This window comes from Lepidochelys kempii, chromosome 6 (assembly GCF_965140285.1).
Source record: "Lepidochelys kempii isolate rLepKem1 chromosome 6, rLepKem1.hap1, whole genome shotgun sequence".
NCBI lineage: Eukaryota > Metazoa > Chordata > Testudines > Cheloniidae > Lepidochelys > Lepidochelys kempii.
The window spans coordinates 101,607,131-101,633,032 of NC_136385.1; the positions used below are offsets into that span (position 1 = coordinate 101,607,131).

A 25,902-nucleotide genomic window follows, 5' to 3' on the forward strand; every position below is an offset into this window, starting at 1 on the left:
CACTTTTCATAATGTTGTTTCATTGTGACAGCCAAGCCTACTATCTCTTTTTTGCACTGTTTACATCTGGCACGTGTTCCTTTTTTACCCAGAGGAACAGGAATTTCTTGAAAATATTCCCAAATAGGGTCTTTTTTATGACCTGAAGCCATGGCAGTATTTTTCTCCAGTTCCTAAGTGTTAAAATCAACATTAGAGGCTGAACTCTGAAGAATGCTGTACCTTCTTCTCACAGTGTACTGCTTTGACACCACTGTTGTACCTTTCTGGTTCCACACACTGCTTTTTCCCTTGTTACATAACTCCTCTGCCCCACACCTCCTAGCCATCAGAAAACAAAGAAGTAACACGAATCCAAGACTTTTGCTCATGTAACCCACTTGCCTTTTGCACTACAGTATTTTATTTGTTTAGAGACAGAGAGGGAGACAGTTGTGAAATCAATGGATTTCTGTTTGTATCTCTGTGTAGACATGCAAGGAGACAGAGCGAGGCCATTTACTTGAAGTGCTCAGGACCATCCAGGAGCAAGGGTTGGTAGTTACTGGGCAGAACAGTGAGCTGGAAGGTATGTTTCCATGGTGGGTGGATTCATAAACAGTCATAATTTGAGAAAAAAGAAAAGGAGTACTTGTGGCACCTTAGAGACTAACAAATTTATTTGAGCATACGATTTCATGAGCTACAGCCCACAAGTACTCCTTTTCTTTTTGCGAATACAGACTAACACGGCTGCTACTCTGAAACCTATAATTTGAGAAGTGAGCCAATCTGAACTCTGATAGGGAGAAACTATAAAATAGGAGTATGGACCCAGGTGGGCTCAGGATGATCCTGAGGAGATCACATGATGGTGTCTCCTGAAGTCAGAGGCTGAGTCCCAATGCCTATGATGACTTTGCCAGTGTCTTGCACCCAAAAGCACAACCTCTGTATCCCCCACAGGATGAAGCCCTTCATACACTGCATGACCTTTTGTGCCATATTTATAAAGCTTGATCTCAAAAGTTAGCTGTTTTTCCTCTGATAGTTTCTTTACATAGAAAAGCATAAGCCTTTAACTCAAAGTTTTTGACAGAGGCTTATGCATGCAGCATATTTTTGTTTTTTAAAAAATCAGATTTTTATCCACTGTTTGATTTCCAGAAATCCACTTGTATGTATTTGACTGTTCATACAATTTCCCAAAATGCACTTCTGCCAAAAATGGTCAGTGTTTAACCCAGCAGTTCCCAAACTATGGGTTGTGCCCCCAAGTGGGGTTGCTTCATCGGCAGATGGGGTTGCAAGCCCATGTGTGAAGGATAACATTTTTCTCTACAAAATGGTATCCTCCATGCTGTCTGGGGCATGGGAAGAAATGAGTCTGAAAATGGCGTTATGCAGGCAAAAAAATTGGGAACTGCTGGTTTAACACAATATATTTCATTGGCTCTGCTGATTCCCACTATTGAAATATTACTGTAACAAGTAATAACAACCATAGGAAATGGTGAGGAGAAATCTTAAAGGCTGTAAAACTACTAGTGGGGAATGATTGTCCAATGGTTAAAGCACTGGCTTAGGATGTGGGAGACCAAAATTAAATTCCCCGCTCTGCCATAGACTTCCTGTGTGACCCTGGGCAAGTCACATAGTCTCCATTGGAAGGATCTGTTGCCACCATTTATTAATTCAGAACAGAGTTCTTAACCCTTTATGTACTAAAAACTACATAAACCAATACAATATCTGTGATTAGCATTATGTGAAAAATAATTCCTCAGCTAAAACAGCAGTGCTGAGAGTACACAGCCAAAATCCAGTTTGGACCATTACATTCTGCTGAACACTGCCCTCTTCCCACTGATACTGCTGCAAATATGAGAAGTATAGTAAAAAGGTTTTTCCTGCACACTCTCCAGCATTTTAGATGTCTGCAAGGGAAATCTAGAATTTAGCAAGTAAATAAAGGAAGTGATTTTGAAGTATTTTAATTTTTTTATCCTACACACATATTTTGTTCCTAATTTTGAATCATATCATATTTATGTTTCTAAATAGCAGTGGACAAGAGGACACTTACTCTTTTAGGAAATGGCCTTTTTAAAAAAAAAGAAAAGAAAAAGGCACTATTTACAGTTACGCTGTTTCTATTTACTATGGATTAATGATAATACTTCCATGTATGAGAGGTAGAAGAGTGCTAAACCTTTACGCAACTGATTTTCATTAGAGGTTTTTAGAAATCTATGGCTTCCGATTGATTCTTGTCATTTTTCCCTCTTTGGCAACTGGATTCACCATCTGTTTAAGTATAAAACAACACATAAGGGTAGCATAGAGCTGAACAACACAGACTACCACCAAAGCCGCCTTTGTAACAACAGATGGAACCATATAAACATTATCTTTAACATATGCAATTGCTCAAGATATGCTTTTTAAGAAAGTAACAGGAGCCTTTAATATTTATTAAAAGAAAATTGTGCCAGTTAGCTAGACTATAAAGTTGATAAAATAATGGAACATTAATACAGTTTTTAGACATACTATATGCCTAAACTATCATTAAACCTGTACAGGTCATTAGCTATGTTCCTTTTTGGCAGTACGCTATTCAATAATAGAGATATTCATCAAAACTTAAAAATAGACACACGTTATAGGCAGCAAGGGAAAAAAAATCAATATAGGTGGTCAAATACTTTTTTATGTTTTGATTTACAAAAAACCCCCACTGGATTTAATGGAAATTCTGATTGTCTATTAAACACTATAAATAAATGCAGTATATTTTACGCAATGCATTATTCTAAATTGGCCAATTCCTGTTTTCAGATAACTATTTTTACTCACGATAAAAATCTTTGTGTGAAAGCACTGAAAGTGGATAATTTTCTTTTGCCAATATAAAGTGACAACTCTTCTAAGATGCACAATACAGGTATGTGCTGTCCCTCATACAAGAGAAACAGAAGCATTTATATTAAATGTTATTATAGGAAAAGAAGGATAGTTACCATTATCTGGAGCTTGAGTGTGTTGCCTTTGCCGATCCACATTATTGAGAAGAGCATGCTCTCTCTCAGTGGTGAAAGCAGTGGTCATTAAGCCTTGTGCATGCTACCTCACAAATACTGAACTACTTATGAAGGTGCACAAAAAGCTGTGGCTCTAACTCTCCCAGGTCACTTTAACTGCTAAATTCATAAAAAGAAAATCTGAAGAAGAGGGGAATGGAGGATAGGAGATTGTATATCTGTAAAGGCAACACATTTGAACAACTCAAATCATTGGTAAGTAACCTTCCTTTCTCCTTTAAGAAATGGCTCTGCAGATTCCCACTCCAGAGACATTACAGTAACAAGTAATAACAACCATAGGAAATGTTGAGAAGAAATCTTAAAGGCTGTAAAACTACTAGTGGAGAAGGATTGTCCAGTGGTTAGAGCACTAGCTTAGGATGTGGGAGACCAAGGTTAAATTCCCTGTTCTGCTATGGACAATGGCAGATTAGCCACTGGGCCAAAGGGCCCTGGCCAACTGGGGGCCCCTAGAAAAATGGGTGCACCTGTACCCCGACCCTGCTCCCGGCAGGAGTCGGAAAGGGGGAGCAGGGGAGACTGCAGACACAAGAGGTGAGGAGGGGCCCCCACTTGCTCTGGCTCAGGGCCCCACAACACCGTAATCCGCCTCTGGCCATGAACTTCCTGTGTGACCCTGGGCAAGTTACATAGTTTCTCTGTGCTTCAGGTCACCATCTCTAAAACAAAGATGATAATGCTTCCCTACCTCACAGGGATGTTATGAGGATAAATATATTAAAAGATTGTGAAGTACTTTGATATCTACTGATGAAAATCACTATATAAAAATAGGCATTACTATTTACTCTCCCTAAACAAGCATCTGACTTGACACATAGACAGTATGTCAACACAGCAATTAAATGCCTGTGGCTGGCCGGTGTCAGCTGACTTGGTCTTGTGGGGATTTGGGCTACAGGACTGTAAAATTGCAGTGCAGACATTAAGGCTCAGGCTGGAGCCTGGGCTCTGGGACCCTGCCCCCTCAAGGGGTCCCAGAACTCAGGCTCCAGCCCAACCCCGAATCTCTACACAGCAATTTAACATCCCTGCAGACCAAGTCAGCGGACATGGTCCAGCTTTGGGTGTTTAGCTGGAGTGCAGACATACCCAGAGAGAGCATAACTTCTTATAGCCACTTTACAAATTTCCAAAATCGACATGCTCCTTCAGCAAGCCATGGAAGCTGCTTTAAATGGTGCAGCTAGATGCTGTGGTACAACTATACCCTACACAATCATAAGAGGATTGGATGCAGAGCCTAATCCTTTTCGATAGCCTCTGAGCTGGAACAGTTTTCCCTTTAACTTTATCCTTATAAACTACAAATAATCTAGGGAAAGCAAATCACAGGAACACAGGAATTGCCATACCAGATAAAACAAGTGGTCTATCACCTTTAGGATCATGTCTCTGACAGTGGCCAATAGCAGATGCTTCAGAGAAAGGATCAGGAAACACCAGAGTGGACAGTAATGGAATAATCTACCTATTATTATATGGGGGAAGCTTTGTCCCATTGTTTAGTGGTTGCCTTATACCCTGAAGTGTGAGAATTTATATTTCCTTATTTTTAAAAGTTCTATTTAATGTAAATTTGGGTATTGTCGTTATCCATATAGATGTCTAACCCCTTGTTGAATCCTACTAAACTTTCTGGTTTACTGATAGATCTTGGCAATGAGTTTCACAAGTTATATTTTGTGTAAAACAATCCTAGTGCTGCTTTTCAATTACATTCAATGTCCTCTTTGTTCATGTATTGTGAAAAAGAGGTAAATAGTAGCATTTAATTTATATTCTCTGTACTGTTCCTTATTTTGTTTACCTCTATCATGTCCCTTCTTCATCTCCCCTCCAAATTAAATAGTCCCAATCTTTGCCATTTCCCCTCACATGGAAGTTTGCCTTTGTCTAATCATTTTTGTGGCTCATCTCTGGAATTCTTCCATTTCTCTTCTAGCTGTTTTTGAGAAAGAGTGACTATACAGTATTCAAGGGGAGGTCATATCAGTTTATATAAGGGCATAATAAATATTTCGGAATTGTTCACGTTCCCCTTTTTACTTCCTAACATTCCCTCCTCACACATACTTTTTTGACCATTGCTGAATACTGAGCAGAAAGTTTCACTGATATGCTCATAATGGCATCCAGGTCATTTCCCTATTGGTTAGCTAATTTAGAACCTAGAAATGTAAGTAGTTCAAATTAGTCTTTCAAATGTTCATGACCTTGCACTTGTTGATAATGGATTTCATCTGCAATTGTGCTGCTCATTCACCCAGCTTTGTTAGGCTTCTTTGGAATACCTCACAGCCTTATCTGGTCTTGACCAATCTATATAGTTTTGTCACTTGTAGTTTTTGCTAATTCACTATTCACCCTGTTTTCCAGATAATACATGTATTGAAGATATTTATCCTAGTACAGAACCTGTTAATTTTTTCTTATGTTTGATGTTCACCCTTTATTTGTACTTTTTCTTTTCTGTCTTTTAGAAACTTCCGGTAATCCTGAAGAATAATATCCCAGAGAAATAGTGGATGCCCAGAGAATCATAGACTGGAAGGGACCTCGAGAGGTCATCTAGTCCTGTCCCCTGCACTCAAGGCAGGACTAAGTATTATCTAGACCATCCCTGACAGGTATTTGTCCAACCTGCTCTTAAAAATCCCCAGTGATAGAGATTCCACAACCTCCCTAGGTAATTTATTCCAGTGCTTAACCACTCTGACAGTTAGGAAGTTTTTCCGAGTGTCCAACCTAAGCTGCCCTTGCTGCAATTTAAGCCCATTGCTTCTTGTCCTATCCTCAGAGGTTAAGAAGAACAATTTTTCTCCCTCCTCCTTGTAACAACCTTTTAAGTACTTGAAAACTGTTATCATGTCCCCTCTCAGTCTTCTCTTCTCCAGACTAAACAAACCCAATTTTTTCAATCTTCCCTCACAGGTCATGTTTTTGAGACCTTTAATCATTTTTGTTGCTCTTCTCTGGACTTTCTCCAATTTGTTCACATTTCTCCTCAAATGTGGCACCTAGAACTGAGCACAATACTCCAGATGAGGCCTAATCAGCACAGAGCAGAGCGGAAAAATTACTTCTCATGTCTTGCTTACAATACTCCTGCTAATACATCCCAGAATCATAGAATATCAGGGTTGGAAGGGACTTCAGGAGGTCATCTAGGCACACCCCCTGCTCAAAGCAGGACCAATCCCCAACTAAATCATCCCAGCTAGGGCTTTGTCAAACCTGACCTTAAAAACCTCTAAGGAAGGAGATTCCACCACTTCCCTAAATAACCTATTCCAGGGCTTCACCACCCTCCTAGTGAAAAAGTTTTTCCTAATATCCAACCTAAACCTCCCCCACTGCAACTTGAGACCATTACTCTTTGTTCTGTCAAGAGTGATGTTTGCTTTTTTTGCAACAGTGTTACGCTGTTGACTCATATTTAGCTTGTGATCCACTATGACCCCCAGGTCCCTTTCCGCAGTATGACACCATGACTTAGCAGATATCCATGTAAACTAGGCAAGTCACTTAATCTACCCTGTATTTCAGTTCCTCTGTAAAATGCAAATAGTACCTCAAAAAGGTGTGAGGATAAACTCCATTAATGATTGGGAGGCACTCAGACACTTATGGGATGAGGGCCATAAAAGTACCTATATCGACATTTATATCACATTCATCACCATGGTGACCTGCCCATGCTCTTTTTATGGCACCCCCCTTCTGTTTTTAGTTTCAGCTGTGGAAAGGTTAAGCTGAAGATGGGAATTTCACACTTTGTTCTGAAGACATCAAGATTAAGGTCATTCTTATCTCCTCTGGTAATGAGTTTGAAAGCCTTTCCCCATTTATGAGGAAGCCCTTCCTCTTTCAGGTTCATAGTTCTTGAGGGATGTAGTTGTTGAAGGTCATCAGAGCAATGAGAGTACTGTTCTCTTCAATACCTTAAGCCCATTCCATAGAAGGACATTAAGATTAACACAGATACAGTGATCTTGACCTGATGTATCTCAGGAGGGGAGCAGTTGGGGCAAAGACATATCTGGCTTCAAGACTAAGCTTGATAAGTTTATGGAGAAGATGGTATGATGGGGTAGCCTAATTTTGGCAATTAATTGATCTTTGACTATTAGCGGTAAATATGCCCAATGGCCTGTGATGGGATGTTAGATGGGGTGGGATCTGAGTTACTACAGAGAATTCTTTCCTGGGTGTCTTGCTGGTGAGTCTTGCCCACATGCTCAGGGTATAGCTGATTTGGGGTCGGGAAAGAATTTTCCTCCAGGGCAGATTGGCAGAGGCCCTGGGGGTTTTTCGCCTTCCTCTGCAGCGTTGGGCACGGGTCACTTGCTGGAAGATTCTCTGCACCATGAAGTCTTTAAACCACGATTTGAGGACTTCAATAGCTCAGACATAGGTTAGGGGTTTGTTACAGGAGTGGGTGGGTGAGATTCTGTGGCCTGCGTTGTGCAAGAGATCAGACTAAACGATCATAATGGTCCTTTCTGACCTTAAAGTCTATGATTCTAAGTCTGTGCTGGGAGTGGAGCATCACAGTGATGAGCTTTTACTAGCCAGTGTTGCTGAGGAGATAAGCTGCTACATCATGGACTAAGAAGCTTTTAAAAAATGTTGGAAAGCTCTATCTACATATAGTAAGTTAACATTCTTTCTGTTGGATCCCAAAGGCAGACTTTACTGTGGCATGCTCCATGTGTAATAAGATAGTATATGTACAAAAAAAAGTTTGTTCTTGTTTTCACAGCTGTTGCTGTGTGTCTGTGTCACCCAGCAGCAGTGGGGAGTACAGGAGCAGCCCTATGCTGCAAATTGAATTGATGAGGTGAAGGCAGACCGTTTAGAATGGACAAGAAAGCGATAATGTTTGCTAGGTCTCAAAGTATTTCTCTTTTCATCATCTTGCCTGGGGTCAGTTTCTGACAGCCACCATTCATCCAGGTTCTTATCTCAACCAGGCAGAGGAAGAGTTGGAAGATGGTACTATTTTTGTCAGAGGTAAAGGACAGAGCTATGTGAAATCTGCATGTATCCGCTATTTTAAACATGGTGTCTCAATCTTTCACAAAGCCTTCATGTAGATATTAAAAGGATGGGGGAGAAAACTCAGCCTTCTGGAACTCCTGAGATCAGCCCTCTGGAGGCAGACGAGCAGTTGCCCATCGCTAATCTCTGTGAGCACCCTGGAAGGACAATCGCCATTTTATAGAAAGAATCAACACTACTTCTGTCTGCATTCATGTTCCGTTTGTTCTAGGTGCCAAAAGGGGAGACAATGATACAAGTCCTCCCAGACCCTAGCCTGCCCAAGAATTCCCAGATCTGCAGATAATCTTCTCTGAGGGTTTGGGAAAAGAAGAATGATACTATGGAGTTGTCTATATTCCCTTTCACATGTGAAGAGGGGGAGATTCACATGCAAATCCAAAGGATACAATTAGATCTTCCATAGCACCTCAATCCTCACCTAAAACATCCAGCTTGTCTAGGCCTGCCATTCCTTGGGCTGAGACTGCTGACTGAGTTAAAATAAGTGGTAGTTTTGTATGGAAACCAACTTTACACATATTTTAGGTTATTGCAATTTAGATTGAAAGTAAGAGAAAGCCAATTTTAATAAAGACAAAGTTTTTTAAAATACCACATTCTGGGTGCTAACTCCTTTATGTTTTGTTATAAAGTTCCTCTGTACATAATATGAATGTAGTTAAAACATAAAAAGTTCTTGGCTATGATGAAAAGCAAAGAGAAGGAATGCTCTAAATAATAAGAGTGCAAGAGCATTTGATTTATTCACCTTTTACTAAAACCAGTGAAGAGACTAATTCATAATTTCAATGAAGAAATTGCATTTTAATTCTTGTCTTGCGGACATTTGACCCTAGTGATGGGAATTTGGGAATGAATTTTCTTCATTGCTTCTGACTAACCATGTCCATCGATGCAGAACACAGTATATTAAGTATTTTAGAAATTACACTTTCAATCATCACCGGTCCCACAGAACAAAATAACAAAGTAAGTGATGAAAAGTGTAAAACAGTCTATGAATCCTAATTGGTAATTATGCAAGACAAACATCATGCATTTCTAGTAAATGGTATTTACCTTCTATCCATCCATTTTTCTTTCATACTGGAAACCAACAATTTTAATTTGTAGTTCTTCACCTTTTAAAAGTGCAACCCAATCAAGCAATAAATTTGTTCATAATGAATAAATTTTTCCTACCTAGTGAAATTTTAATGATAGTTACATCAAACTGCATTTTTAACCTGATTAATATGAAAGTGAACAATAAAACCAATTCAAACACATTTTAATGTCTTCAAAGAAAATAATGTTTTGATGGACACAAAATACTGCTAATCTTGTGTATGACCTTCCTTCTGCTTGGTCAGTCAATTAGTAATAGTGTTCACAGGTGTCTATAAGGTCAGCAGATCTGCAATCAAATTATTTGCACACTAAACCTAAACTCCTCTTTTTTGCAATGTAGATCAAATTCTATTTTGGGAAAATACTTTCAGGATTTTTTTTAAATTGTGTTTAAAAGTGTCCTAAGGGAAAGTATTCTCTCTGGTGGAGGAATGGGAAGTAAACTAATTAGCAAAGTGATGGGAACCCAGAACTCAATTTAATGTTCCAACATACTCTGAACTATTTACTCCATTTCTCTTCCATGAACACTGTTCATAGTTGCGTCTGTTGCATTTTTAGCACGGTCCCCCAATATTACTCCCAATTTCCCTTGAAAAGTATATGATTGTTCTCTTCCCTTTCAAGCAGAAACACTGAATGAACTACTCATATTACACCTTTATTTAGACTACCATAATTCTCTTCCTATTACTATGATCTTCCATACTACTGAAGAAATTAACTGTGTGTTTCTATGACCCACCCCCTCTGTTATTCTCTTTCTGACACATTATCTTCTTTCTAAATTCCTGACAATACATGAGCTTTATTGTTTTATATGTAGCCAGTAGTGCAGGGGTATGCATCTACATGACTGATGCAATTATCTTCATTACTCCAATTGAAATACCTATTGGCAAAGCACTGATGTCATTGAAGTTAATGACCTACTGTTTAAAAAATCACAATTGCAGCCAAATGGTCTAGTATTATTATACAACTGAGGCAAGAGAAGAATATTTTGAACATGGGTCTACAATTTCCTTGCACTGTGACTTCAACACAGGTGAAAAACTGCCAAAGCAGTTCACTTAGGGGTGAGCTGAAATTCCGTTCCAGGTGTATTATCATAGAAGCAAAGGAGACTGGACATTTCAGTGTTAGAACATATTGATGGGAGGATATTCTGGTCTAAGGTTTTAATCTGGAATAAAATTAGCATTTACTAATAAAATTCATAATTATCATTCTCATTAATACAGAACACTACTTAGTATTATAGATCATGCCTTGTGAGCACTGAAAGTTCTGTATTGTCTCAGCATGGGGCGCATGCTCTGCAGTCTTTGTACCTGCTCTTACTAGTTAGAGAGGTAAAATCTAGTGCAAAAAGATACAATCTAGTGGTCTGAGTTTTAACTTTGCTTTGACACTGAACCCTTTTGTGGCTTTGGGCAAGTCACTTATCCTCTCTGACTCAGTTTCTTCATCCATGAAATGTTGCCCTACCTACCTATTAAGTTACCTTTGAAATGCTGATAATACAATAGAAGGTCTACACTAAAAAGATCATCTGTTCTCTTTGGTGTAACACACAAACCGTCCCCACTCAAGCCCAAATTAATGGTGTTAAATTTGCAAATGAATTTTAGTTCTGCAGTTTCTCTTTGAAGTCTGTTTCTGAAGTTTTTTTGTTCAAGTATGGCTACTTTTAAATCTGTTAGAGAACGTCCAGGAAGATTGAAGTGTTCTCCTACTGGCTTTTGTATGTTACCATTCCTGATGTCCGATATGTGTCCATTTATTCTTTTACGTAGAGACTGTCCGGTTTCGCCAATGTACATGGCAGACGGGCATTCCTGGCATATATAACATTAGTAGATGTTCAGATGAATGAGTCCCTGATGGTGTGGCTGATGTGGTTGGGTCCTCTGATGGTGTCGCTAGAGTAGATATGGGGAAAGAGTAGGCAACGAGGTTTGTAACAGGGATTGGTTCCTGGGTTAGTGTTTCTGTGGTATGGTGCGTAGTTGCTGGTGAGTATTTGCTTCAGGTTGTGGGGCTGTCAGTAAAAGAGGACTGACCTGCCTCCCAAGGTCTGTGAGAGCGAGGGATCATTTTCCAGGATAGGCTGTAGATCGTTGATGATCAGGACCAGCTCTAGGCACCAGCAAAGCAAGCATGTGCTGGGGCGGCACAATTCCAGGGGTGGCATTCCGGCCATCCTTTTTTTTTTTTTTCGCTTGGGTGGCAAAAAACCTAGAGCCGGCCCTGTTGATGATGTGGTGGAGAGGTTTTAGCTGGGGAGTGTATGTGATGGCCAGTGGTGTTCTGTTATTTTCCTTGTTGGGCATGTCCTGTAGTAGGTGACTTCTGGGTACCCGTCTCGCTCTGTCAATCTGTTTCCTCACTTCCCCAGGTGGGTATTGTAGATTTAAGAATGCTTGATAAAGATCTTGTAGGTGTTTGTCTCTGTCTGAGGGATTGGAGCAAATTCGGTTTTGGAGCAAATACCTATCTTAGGGCTTGGCTGTAGACAATGGATTGTGTGGTGTGTCCTGGATGGAAGCTGGAAGCATGTAGGTAATTATAGCGGTCAGTAGGTTTCCGGTATAGGATGGTGTTTTTGTGACCATAACTTATTTGCACTGTAATGTCCAGGAAGTGGATCTCTTGTGTGGACTGGTCCAGGTTGAGGTTGATGGTGGGATGGAAATTGTTGAAATCATGGTGGAATTCCTCAAGGACTTCTTTTCCATGGGTTCAGATGGTGAAGATGTCATCAATGTAGCGCAAGTAGAGTAGGGGCACTAGGGGACAAGAGCTGGGGAAGCGTTCTAAGTCAGCCATAAAAATGTTGGCATACTGTGGGGCCTTGTGGGTACCCATAGCAATGCCACTGATTGAAGGTATAAGTTGTCCCCAAATTTGAAATGGTTGTGGGTGAGGACAAAGTCACAAAGCTCAGCCACCAGGTGTGTTGTGTCCTCATCAGGGATACTGTTCTTGACAGCTTGTAGTCCATCCTCACGTGGAATATTGGTGTAAGTAGTTCTCAAACTTTTGTACTGGTGACCTCCTTCACATAGCAAGCCTCTGAGTGTGATTCCCCCCCTTATAAATTTAAAAACACATCTTTATATATTTAACACCATTATAAATGCTGGAGGCAAAGCAGGGTTTGGGGTGGAGGCTGACAGCTTGTGACCCCCCCATGTAATAACTTTGCGACCCCCTGCGGGGTCCCGATCCCCAGTTCTACATCCCTGGAGGCCAGGATGATGTTTTTAGGAAGATCACCAATGCATTGTAGTTTCCTCAGGAAGTCGGTAGTATCTCGAAGATAGCTAGGACTGCTGGTAGCGTAGGGACTGAGGAGAGAGTCCAAATAACCAGATAATCCTGCTGTAAGAGTGCCGATGCCTGAGATGATGGGGCTTCAAGGGTTATTACCTCACCCACCTTGTCTCTCTAGTATCCTGGAACCAACATAGCTACAGCATTGCCAACAACAATGGACCGATTGCAGATGAACAGGTAATAGATCCTAAGGCCAGAAGGGACCACTATGATCAAATCTTCCTCCTGCATAACAGGCCACAGAATTTCACTTAATAATTCCTGCAGTGAAGGGAATTATCTTCCATATTGTAGGTGAACATTAATTAGCTAAAAGAAAAGGAGGACTTGTGGCACCTTAAAGACTAACAAATTTATTTGAGCATAAGCTTTCGTGAGCTACAGCTCACTTCATCAGATGCCTTCAGTGGAAAATACAGTGGGGAAATTTATATACACAGAGAACATGAAACAATGGGTGTTACCATACACAGTGCAACAAGAGTGATCAGGTAAGGTGAGCTATTACCAGCAGGAGAGCCGGGGGGAAAAACCTTTTGTAGTGATAATCAAGGTGGGCCATTTCTAGCAGTTGACAAGAATGTCTGAGGAACAGCGGGCGGGGGGGGGGGAAGGGGAATAAACATGGGGAAATAGTTTTACTTAGTGTAATGACCCATCCACTCCCAGTCTTTATTCAAGCTGAGCAAACAGGGAAAAATTAAGAATGAGCTCTCAAAACTGGATACTCTCATTAAAAAACAACCTTCCACACAAACTTCCTCGTGGCTGGACTTTACAAAAACTAGACAAGCCATTTACAACACACACTTTGCTTCTCTACAGAAGAAAAAGGATACTAAACTATCTAAACTACTACATGCCACAAGGGACCACAACAGTGGTTCCCTTAACCCACCCAGCAATATTGTTAATCTATCCAACTATACTCTTAGCCCAGCAGAAGAATCTGTCCTATCTCGGGGCCTCTCCTTCTGCCCCTTAACCGCCACGAGCATGATACAGTTCTGTGGTGACCTAGAATCCTATTTTCGACATCTCCGACTCAAGGAATATTTCCAACACATCTCTGAACAACATACTAACCCACAGAGACCTTCCTACCAAGACTACAAAAAGAAGGATTCTGGGTGGACTCCTCCTGAAGGTCGAAACAACAGACTGGACTTCTACATAGAGTGCTTCCGCCGATGTGCATGGGCTGAAATTGTGGAAAAGCAGTATCACTTGCCCCATAACCTCAGCCGTGCAGAACACAATGCCACCCACAGCCTCAGAAACAACTCTGACATCATAATCAAAATGGCTGACAAAGGAGGTGCTGTCATCATCGTGAATAGGTCGGAATATGAACAAGAGGCTGCTAGGCAGCTCTCCAACACCTCTTTCTACAAGCCATTACCCTCTGATCCCACTGAGGGTTACCAAAAGAAACTACAGCATTTGCTCAAGAAACTCCCTGAAAAAGCACAAGAACAAATCCGCACAGACACACCCCTAGAACCCCGACCAGGGTATTCTATCTGCTACCCAAGATCCATAAACCTGGAAATCCTGGATGCCCCATCATCTCAGGCATTGGCACCCTGACAGCAGGATTGTCTGGCTATGTAGACTCCCTCCTCTTGACCTATGCTACCAGCACTCCCAGCTATCTTCAAGACACCACTGACTTCCTGAGGAAACTATAATCCATTGGTGATCTTCCTGAAAACACCATCCTAGCTACTATGGATGTAGAAGTCCTCTACACCAACATTCCACACAAAGATGGACTACAAGCCGTCAGGAACAGTATCCCCGATAATGTCACGGCAAACCTGGTGGCTGAACTTTGTGACTTTGTCCTCACCCATAACTATTTCACATTTGGGGACAATTTATACCTTCAAATCAGTGGCACTGCTATGGGTACCCGCATAGCCCCACAGTGTGCCAACATTTTTATGGCTGACTTAGAACAACGCTTCCTCAGCTCTTGTCCCCTAATGCCCCTACTCTACTTGCACTACATTGATGACATCTTCACCATCTGGACCCATGGAAAAGCAGCCCTTGAGGAATTCCACCATGATTTCAACAATTTCCATTCCACCATCGACCTCAGCCTGGACCAGTCCACACAAGAGATCCACTTCCTGGACACTACAGTGCTAATAAGCGATGGTCACATAAACACCACCCTATACCGGAAACCTACTGACCGCTATGCCTACCTACAGGCCTCCAGCTTTCATCCAGACCACATCACATGATCCATTGTCTACAGCCAAGCTCTACGATACAACTGCATTTGCTCCAACCCCTCAGACCGAGACAAACACCTACAAGATCTCTATCAAGCATTCTTACAACTACAATACCCACCTGGGGAAGTAAGGAAACAGATGGAAAGAGCCAGAAGAGTACCCAGAAGTTACCTACTACAGGACAGGCCCAACAAAGAAAATAACAGCACGCCGCTAGCCATCACCTTCAGCCCCCAACTAAAACCTCTCCAACGCATCATCAAGAATCTACAACCTATCCTGAAGGATGATCCATCACTCTCACAGATCTTGGGAGACAGGCCAGTCCTTGCTTACAGACGGCCCCCCAACCTGAAACAAATACTCACCAGCAACCACACAACATAACCACTAACCCAGGAACCTATCCTTGCAACAAAGCCTGTTGCCAACTGTGTCCATATATCTATTCAGGGGACACTATCGTAGGGCCTAATCACATCAGCCACACTATCAGAGGCTCGTTCACCTGCACATCTACCAATGTGATATATGCCATCATGTGCCAGCAATGCCCCTCTGCCTTGTACATTGGCCAACCTGGACAGTCTCTATGTAAAAGAATAAATGGACACAAATCAGACGTCAAGAATTATAACATTCAAAAACCAGTCGGAGAACACTTCAGTCTCTTTGGTCACTCGATTACAGACCTAAAAGTGACAATTCTTCAACAAAAAAACTTCAGAAACAGACTCCAACAAGAGAATGCTGAATTGGAATTAATTTGCAAACTGGATACAATTAACTTAGGCTTGAATAAAGACTGGGAGCGGATGGGTCATTACACAAAGTAAAACTATCCCACCTCGCCCCCCATGCTGTTCCTCAGACGTTCTTGTCAACTTTTGGAAATGGCTCACCTTGAGTATCACTACAAAAGGTTTTTTCCCCCTCTGCTCTCCTGCTGGTAATAGTTCACCTTACCTGATCACTCTCATAGAATAGAATATCAGGGTTGGAAGGGACCTCAGGAGATCATCTAGTCCAACGCCCTGCTCAAAGCAGGACCAATCCCCAATTTTTGCCCCAGATTCCTAAATGGCTCCTTCAAGGATTGAACTCACAACCCTGGGTTTAGCAGGCCAATGCTCAAACCACTGAGCTATCTCTCATTACAGTGTGTATGGTAACACCCATTGTTTCATGTTCTCTGCGTATATAAATCTCCCCACTGTATTTTCCACTGAATGCAGCCGATGAAGTGAGCTGTACCTCACGAAAGCTTATGCTCAAATAAATTTGTTAGTCTCTAAGGTGTCACAAGTCTTCCTTTTCATTTTGCGGATACAGACTAATACGGCTGCTACTCTGAAACCTGTCACTAATTAGCTAGTTATTTAGGTGAAACTGCCTTGTTTCAGCAATCGTCGAAAAAGGTAAGAGTTGGACTTTGTAGGAAAGATAGTTATATTTATTCTCTCTCTCTCTCTCTTTCTCTCTCTCACACACACCACACAGACACACACATACATTTGTTCTAATCAATTAGATTAGATGAAAGGCAACAGTTTTGACCATAAAATACTGGTTCTTCCTTGGAGACTGTCTCTGTCCTTATATGCTTGAATTCAATACAGTCAAAGAAAATTATATCAGTTAACATTATTTACAAGGCCAAAATATCAGCACAGCATAAAATCATGACATAAAAATACAGTCTTTAAAAAACCAGATTCTTAAAGCACTATCTATTAGCTTTTACCATATCATTGGAAAGCTTTGTGGCAAAGATAAAAGATAAGATAAACTTACAGACACGCATTCTTAGAATACTTAGCTTAATAGTCAACCTCAAACAATTCTGTTCAGCCATCCTGACTGGATCATTTAGACATATGTCAACTTTTATCCCTATCAGGCCTGATCTAATTTCTGCTAAGATAATTGAAATGCCCCTTTGATTTCAATGTGAGCTGCCTCGGACCATATTACATAACTGACTTCAACATGTGCTTAAGACTTTCCACCACTCACACATCTTGGCCTCCTGTATTCTGGGAGTCTACAACTCACAGATGGATCCATTCATAAAAGGAATATTTTCCTCTCATATGCAGTCCTCACATTCTATGCCGACAATACAATTCAGCTTTCAATAATTCACAAGATTATTGCACTTGAATGCAGTCCACATGAATCATGCCAGAAATCCTTTCCTCCCCTTCACATGCAGCTAAACCCTTTCAGTCTCATACACATATGAACTCTTATATGTGCATAAATGAAATTTTACTATTAGGGAAAAGTTATGGAAAATTTATATCAGGTCTTATTTGCTCTCATTAAAGTCAATGAGAGTTTTGCCATTGATTTCATTGGTAGAGGGTGGAGTCTATCAAGTCATGTTTGTCATATGACAGACTGAAATGGAAATTTGTATTACTTTGACCAATTAGCAAAGAAAACTGACTCATACATACATACAGGGAATTGAAAAGTCTGAAATGTATTTATTCAAAAAGCTAAGAAAGATCAAGATTACCTAAGAAAGAAACTAGAAGCCTACAGGGCCAACACATATAAAGAACAGATTTCTGGAATAAGATAGTGGAAAGCTAGTAATCAAGAGATACATATAACAATCAGCCATCTGTGTCTAAAACCATACAGCAAACCAAACTGTAGTTTCACTAAACCTGCTTTCCAACTGAAACACTAGTTGGCTGTATAGTCAGCTAACTAAAAAGAAGAAATGACTGGGATAATCAAGTGATAGGTAACTTATGATGTAAAAGACAGTAAGGTAATAAACAAGCATGCTTCAGCAATACACAACAGAAAAATATCCATTATTTACAGTAAAACATAGAAGATCAAGACCCAGCCTAGAGAACAAGAGGAGGTAGTTGGCATTAAAATTAAAACAGTACCAGCAACAAAGTTCTAATATTTAAAATATTTATATAAAATTAATCTACATAAGTACTTTCAAATGACTGCATCAATCATCTCAAAATGGTGGATCTCACAATGATTCTCAAACAATTAAAAGTACAAAAATAAATATTTTAAAAATCTATTTCTCTTATTACAACCTGAGATAATGGGAAAGTTTCATAAAAAACTAAAAATATTTTTAAATGCAGTTATCTGCTCTAGATAAGGGCAAGACAACCTTTATACAATTTGTAATTAGAAAGAAAAATATTGCCTAAGCAGATGATGGACAAATTGGAACATCAATTTTACAAGGAAGTGCTCATTCCTGCACTCAGCATAACTTTTACTGATTTCATTGGAAACAGAATCAGATCACAGTATGGGAGCATAAACTGCATACCAGTTCATCTTTATAAAATTTAGAGAACTATGTTCCACCAAAAATGAAAGTGCAGAACAACTTTATTTGACAAGGACGTCAGAAATGTTGTAAAGTTATGTGTTCTGAGAGCTTTCAATGACTAAATTCGGACCTGGTTTCAGCCATCACATATGTAAAAAGGTTTTTAAATAGATCATCCTTACTATTAAAATGATTAAAGGATGTACAGACATTACTTGGCTTCTTACAAATTCACTGAGAAAAGCAATGGCACGCAAAGGATGAAATAGATGAATTGTCTCTTATTTCTGAATGGCTCCTCTAATGGAGTATTTCTCTGCCAATATGGAGAGACTGCTGGTAGCTCTGCCCATTTGCCTCTGCAGGAGAGAATATGTACATATCTCTCTCTGAGCACCAGCCTCTCATAGCCCGTAAGAGACAGTTCAATATTCAAGATACCAGAAGATGCTTCCAAAGCTGGAAAAATCTTGGAAAGGCAACAGGGTATGGGTGGAGGACAAACTGAAAGAAGAATGTTCTGGACTGGCAGCGGGCCACTCTTTGAGAAGACCCGTTAACAAAGACAAAATTGTTTTATTCTCAAGGAATGGTCCTATATAAATCAGGAGAGAGCAGTGGGAAAGTAGCAAGCAGTAGAACAATTGATAGGGAGGAAAGAAAACAAGAAATGAGGACAAATGATTGGGAACTACATAATGAAAAACATAATGAATTATTTTTATTCATACAGGCTGTACATAGAAAGGATGGCCATCAGGATCCTGCATCAGAAGGAAGCATCTATGGATGCCAAAACATCTTTTAATGCCTGGTAAATGAAAAACCCAGATAGAAGCTTTACAGCTGGTAGGAGGAGAAGCAGTCAAAGCAGGGACCTTTCGACATTTTAGAGAACTTTCTACAGTCTTCACTGGACTTTCTCTTCCATATGCTGATTGGCTGTTTGCTACACCTTCTTCCTCCCCCAGCCCTCACAGTCCCTTCACCTCAGATTCACTACACACCTACCCCTAACCCTCCTCTCCCATGCACTGTCCCCTTCATCTCCCTTACTTTCATTTTTCTTTCCATTTAACTTATCTCCTCCTAACTAAACCCACCAAAAAAAACCAGTCGTGAAACTCACATGCCATTTGCTGCCAACACATTTTTCTTTGTGTGTTACATTTCTTCCCTCACACTGTGTCTGCCTTGTCTATTTAGATTGTAAGCTCTTCAGGGCAGGGACTGCCTACTATTCCGTGTTTGTACAGTGCCTAGCACAATACAGACCCATTCTTTGTTGGCCCTTATGTAGTACCATAATAAATGTGAATGATAATTAATCACAGATCGCTTCATAGGATACTCTCTTCTTCTCACAGAGTCAGAGTTTAAGGCAAAAAGGGATCACCACATGATATAGCCTAACCTCCTGCACATATCCCAGGCCATTAAACCCCACCTAAATACCTTGCATTGAGCCCAATAATCTGGATTATACCCAAACATTACAGTCCTCTGGAGGCTAAACTATTGAGTGCCACACGCAGAGAATAGAAGGGACCGAGGTGCACCAATGTCCTCAACTCTGGCAAGGACCCAGAGAATGACTCCAAATTCCAGAAGGAGGGTTTTTTTGTTGATTTTGTTTTTAACTTGACTCTGGGGATTGTATCTTTAGACATTGTTTTGATCGTGCTTTTGCAGTCACCACAGGCCACAAGCAAGACATCCACTGGAATACATAATCATGACTAATTATTGCCCAGTTTGTACCATATAGTCTTAATATGTTTCTAACATTTCTTAATTTAAATTAGTTCCTAACATAGAGTGGGGGAAGAGGTGTGGCAGAGGGTGAGGCAGTGTAGGATAATTCCTATCAAATAGGAAAAAGCAAAAATAAATGTATCAAATACTACAATTAGGTATCTATAATGACTGGGGAAGAATGCACTGGATTTATAATAAAAAAAAACCCATTTATCTGACCCTTAGTGAATGTACTGTTGTCAGATTGTTCATGGTTCTAAAGAACTGTAAGAGGAAAACAGCACATTAAAGACAATGGATTTGAAGAAGGCAGGCTTTAGCAAACTCAGGGAGTTGGTAGGTAAGATCCTATGGGAAGCAAGTCTAAGGCTTGGTCTACACTAGGTGAGAGGGGATCGATCTAAGATACACAACTTCAGCTACGAGAATAGCGTAGCTGAAGTTGACGTATCTTAGATTGACTTAGAATCACTTTCTTCGCGTCCTCGCGGCACGGGATCAACGGCCACTGCTCCCCTGTCGACTCTGCTTCCATCTCTCACCGTGGTGGAGTTCCGGAGTCGACGACAGACCGATCACTACCCGCCAATCCGGTGGGTAGTGTAGACGTGGCCTAAGGGGAAAAACAGTTCAAGAGAGTTGGCAGTTTCTGAAAGGTACATTACTAAGGGCACAAGAGCAAACTATCCCACTATATAGGAAAGATAAGAAGTATGGCAAGAGACTGTCCTGACTTACCCAGGAGATCTTCAGTGATCTGCAACTCAGAAAAGAATCCTACAAAAAGTGTAGGTCAATTTACAAAGGATGAATATAAACAACACAAGTATGTAGGGAGAAAATTAGAAAGACCAAGGCACAAAATGAGATTAAACAAGCTAGAGACAAAAGGTAAGAAGAAAACATTCTACAAATACATTAGAAGCAAGAGGAAGATCAAGGACAGGGTAGGCCCATTACTCAATGAGGGGGGAAAACTAATAACAAAAAATGTGGAAATGACAGAAGTGCTAATTGACTTTTTTGTTTCAGTTTTCACCAAAAAGGTTAGTAGCAATTGGATGTCTAACGCAGTAAATTCCAGTGAAAATGAGATAGGTTCAGAGGCTTAAATAGGGAAAGAACAAGTTACAAATTACTTAGACAAGTTAGATTCCAGTCACCAGGTCCTGATGAAATCCATCCTAGAATACTCAAGGAGCTAACTGAGGAATTATCTGAGCCATAAGCGATTATCTTCGAAAAGTCATGGAAGATGGAAGAGATTCCAGAGAACTGGAAAAGGGAAAATATCATGCCAATCTATAAAGAGGGAAATAAGGACAACCTGGGGAATTATAAACCAGCCATCTTTACTTCAGCACCCAGAAAGATAATGGAACAAATATTTAAGCAATCAATTTGCAAACACCTAGAAGATAATAAGGTGATAAGTAACAGCATGGATTTGTCAAGAATAGCTTTCTTTGACAGGGTAACAAGCCTTGTGGATGGGGGAAAGTGATAGATGTGGTATATCTTGACTTTAGTAAAGCTTTTGATACTGTCTTGCATGATCTTCTCATAAACAAACTAGGGAAATACAACCTAAATGGAGCTGGGTGGGTGCATAAGGTGGGTGCATAACTGGTTGGAAAAATGTTCCCAGAGAGCAATTTATCAGTGGTTCACAGTCTAGCTGGAAGGACATATCAAGAGGTATCCTTCAGGGATCAGTTTTGGGTCCGGTTCTGTTCAATATCTTCATCAGTGATTTAGATAATGGCATAGAGAGTTTGTGGACAATACCAAGCTAGGAGGGGTTGCAAGTGCTTTGGAGGATAGGATTAAAATTCAAAATGATCTCGACAAACTGGAGAAATGGTCTGAAGTAAACAGGATGAAATTCAATACAGACAAATGCAAAGTACTCCACTTAGGAAGGAACTATCAGTTGCACACATTCAAAATGGGAAATGATTGCCTAGGAAGGAGTACTGCAGAAAGGGATCTGGGGGTCAGAGTGGATCACAAGCTAAATATGAGCCAACAGTTTAACGCTGTAGGAAAAAAAGCAAACATCATTCTGGGATGTATTAGCAGGAGCATTGTAAGCAAGACACAAGAAGTAATTCTTTCGCTCTACTCCGCGCTGAGTAGGCCTCAGCTGGAGTTTTGTGTCCAGTTCTGGGTGCCACATTTCAGGAAAGATCTGGACAAATTGGAGAAAGTCCAGAAAAGAGCACCAAAAATGATTAAAGGTCTAGAAAACATGACCTATGAGGGAAGATTGAAAACATTTGGTTTCTTTAGTCTGGAGAAGGAGAAGACTGAGAGGGGACATAATAACAGTTTTCAAGTACATAAAAGGTTGCTACAAGGAGAAGGGAGAAAAATTGTTCTCCTTAACTTCTGAGGATAGGATAAGAAGCAGTGGGCTTAAATTGCAGCAAGGGCAGTTTAGGTTGGACATCAGGGAAAACTTCATGTCAGAGTAGTTAAGTACTGGAGTATATTGCCTAGGGGAGGTTGTGGAATCTCCATCACTGGAGATTTTTAAGAGCAGGTAGGACAAACGCCTGTCAGGGCTCGTCTAGTTAATCCTTAATCATGCCATGAGTGTAAGGGACTGGACTAGATGAGCTCTCAAGGTCCCTTCCAGTCCTCTGATTCTATGATTCCATATTCCAAAACTGGAGAAAGATTATAAAATCATCACTGGATCCTGTTTTAAAGTGATTGGTAAGCTCTCCTATAATAAAAATATCCTACATATTTCTAACCCAAACAATGTTGTCTGAAAATCTTTGCTTTTCCAATACTTATTTTATTTATCGGAGTACCTAACACTACCACACAACATGATAACGGGGTAATCTGGTACCAGAAATTTCATATATTCAGTTTAAGATCCTCACCCAGGATAGTTCTATCAAATGTAAAAGAAATTGCCTCATCTCCCTTACTAGCAAGTATTAGAACTATTTATATACATTTTTGTAAAGACAAGAGTGGAGTAAGAAACTATCTAAACCAGTGGTTCTCAACCTGTGGCCTGTGGGCCACTTGAGGACCAATCAGCACACAGCTGCAGCCCATGTGACATCCTCAGGGCCAAAGAAGTAGTATTGGATGAGGCCCACATAACACATTATGGGCCACATATGCAGCCCACAATCGTAAATAGGTTGAGAACCACTGATCTCAACAGGTTTCAGAGTAGCAGCCGTGTTAGTCTGTATCCGCAAAAAGAAAAGGAATACTTGTGGCACCTTAGAGGCTAACAAATTTATTTGAGCATAAGCTTTCGTGAGCTACAGCTCACTTCATCAGATGCAGTGAGCTGATGAAGTGAGCTGATCTCAACAGTATTTCATAATGATTATTTTTTATAGTTACATATGTGGAGGAGGTAGCAAGATAAGACCTGTGGTTCAAAGAAAGACTCCTAGCCCAGGGACTCTCCCCACCTTCTCATATAGTTGCATTTATCTGCCATGTCCATTTTAATGAGCTCTATGTAAAGGTTATAGCTCAGACCTCTGTAACTCAAAGATCAAATTATTGCAGTTTCATTTTATGTGAGAAATCTTTGGAATCTATTCACATCACGGACATTAAGCGTGCAATTGTTTCAGTCAAAACTGTGCAAAAATTGGAATATGAATTAATCTAATGCATTGCCTAAAGACTCGGTGTCCATAATTGATTGATCTTGACATAATTATTTTATCACCTTTAACACAGTTCTATCCCACAATTTCAAGTCTCAGAACTCCCTGGAGGAAAGTTTGATTTATTTCTAAATCGTGTTGGGTAGAGAAGAGATGAGGAGAAAGGGCTACCTCTCACTCTTATTCTGTCCCAGCGTTAACATAACCAACAAATGATTGTCGTCTTGTGGTGGCCTCTCATGTTTTGATGTTCGTTCAGTGTTAACCTATATTTAAATAAGGTGGCAGGGTTTTCTGCTTTCACATCATGCTATCAGGTATTGGACCCCAAATGGAAATACTGACTGATTCCTGTGCCCTCACTGTGGCAGATGTGGTACTTTAACTCCACTTTAGATATTAAAATGGCTTTCTGGATGGAGGCAACTAACGGCTGGCATACAGAGGTCCTGGAGGGAACCCCAGGAAATGGCATAACTCACAAAAGCTTATGTTCAAATAAATTTGTTAGTCTCTAAGGTGCCACAAGTACTCCTTTTATTTTTGCGGATACAGTCTAACACGGCTGCTACTCTGAAACCTTAGCTATGTTGTGTTACTATTGTTTCAACTGTCTATATAAGAACCACTTCAGAAAGAAGGGAGAAGTTGGGCACATGACTTATAAGGAGAGGCTGAGGGAACTGTGCTTATTTAGTCTGCAGAAGAGAAGAGTGAAGGGAGATTTGATAGCAGCCTTCAACTACCTGAAGGGGAGTTCCAAAGAGGACGGAGCTAGGCTGTTCTCAGTGGTGGCAGATGACAGAACAAGGAGCAATGGTCTCAAGTTGCAGTGGGGGAGGTCTACGTTGGATATTAGGAAACACTATTTCACTAGGAGGGTGGTGAAGCACTGGAATAGGTTACCTAGGGAAGTGGTGGAATCTCGATCCTTAGAGGTTTTTAAGGCCCAGCTTCACAAAGCCCTGGCTGGGATGATTTAGTTGGGGTTCGTCCTGCTTTGAGCAGAGGGTTGGACTAGATGACCTCCGGAGGTCTCTTTGAACCCTATACTTCTATGATTCTATGCTGAATCATAGTTCAGACTACATCTTAATAGCAGTAGCAAGAAATGTAGGCTGAAACTCAACATACTTTGCTTTAATGTATGAAGGAACACAAAGTCCCCCGGTTGAAAGACACCAAGAAGTCAAGTTTCTACGCCAACAACAACAGTTGCAGGTACATAGTAGGCTGGTAATGGGACACTATATGGGAAGGGCTCTGAGTTATTACAGAAAATTCTTTCCCTGGTATCTGGCTGATGGATCATGCTCACATGCACAGTGTCTAACTGATTGCCATATTTGGGGTCAGGAAGGAATTTTCCCCTGGGTCAGATTGGCAGAGACCCTGGGGGTTTTGGCCTTCCACTGCAGTATCGAGCATGGGTCACTTACAGCTTTAAACTAGTGTAAATGGTGGATTCTCTGTAACTTGAAATCGTTAAATCATGATTTGAGGACTTCAATAACTGAGCCAGAGGTTATGGGTCTATTACAGGAGTGGGTGGGTGAGGTTCTGTGGTCTGCAATGTGTAGGAGGTCAGATTAGATGATCATGATGGTCACTTCTAGCCTTAAAGTCCATGAGTCTACTTCAGAGCTTAATTAATCCATTGCATTATCCAGGTTGCCAGTAAATCCTAGCCCTTCCTTGTCCAAACTAAGATTAGAAGATGCTCCGAAAGCTCACCTGTTCACTTCTGAGCAGCTAATTAATGCAAATCAAACCCTCTTTACAGTTCTTTGTTTCTTTTTTGAATAACTGATGACATGGACACTAAAAGCAAGATAGGAAGCTGCTTTCCCTTTTCCCCCTCTTTAGAGGTTTAGTGACGTTAGCAAGTATAACAGAAGAAAACATATGTTAGAATAAAAGACTGGTTGATAGAAAACATGCATAGAGATTTCGGTCAAACAAGAGAGTATGAATTTCAGCATAATAATACCTTTGCTTAAAAAAAACTGTATCCTGGATCTGGGACTCCTGTAGAACTTCAAATCATATTCAATACATGTGGGCTATCATTAAGAAACAAAACCTTATCCCGCAGAGGGCAAGAGTCAATAACTGGTGGAGGAAAGGATCAAAGATTTTAGATTTTTAGGTAAGCTATCTTTTATTCGATGGCAACTGACTGATGTTTCTATTAAAAGTTTCCTGGAATGCTGGGAGTGCTCAAAAATATGAGAATACACATCCTTTGGCAGCACATTTCAGACTGATTCTCATCCAGAGCTGAATACTGTAGACCAGGGGGTTTCAAACTG

The 25,902-nt window shown here is 40.5% G+C and overlaps 1 protein-coding gene and 1 long non-coding RNA gene across 3 annotated transcripts in view; one reads left to right on the top strand and one right to left on the bottom strand.

Moving 5' to 3' along the window:
- Positions 1 to 25,902, bottom strand: part of EFCAB11 (EF-hand calcium binding domain 11) — a 125,723-nt gene that overhangs the window by 23,476 nt on the left and 76,345 nt on the right. The window lies entirely within an intron of this gene.
- Positions 3,132 to 19,308, top strand: LOC140913293 (uncharacterized). The gene is made up of 3 exons (XR_012159524.1): positions 3,132 to 3,278; positions 5,570 to 5,716; positions 18,913 to 19,308. It is a non-coding gene; the product is annotated as an uncharacterized LOC140913293 (long non-coding RNA).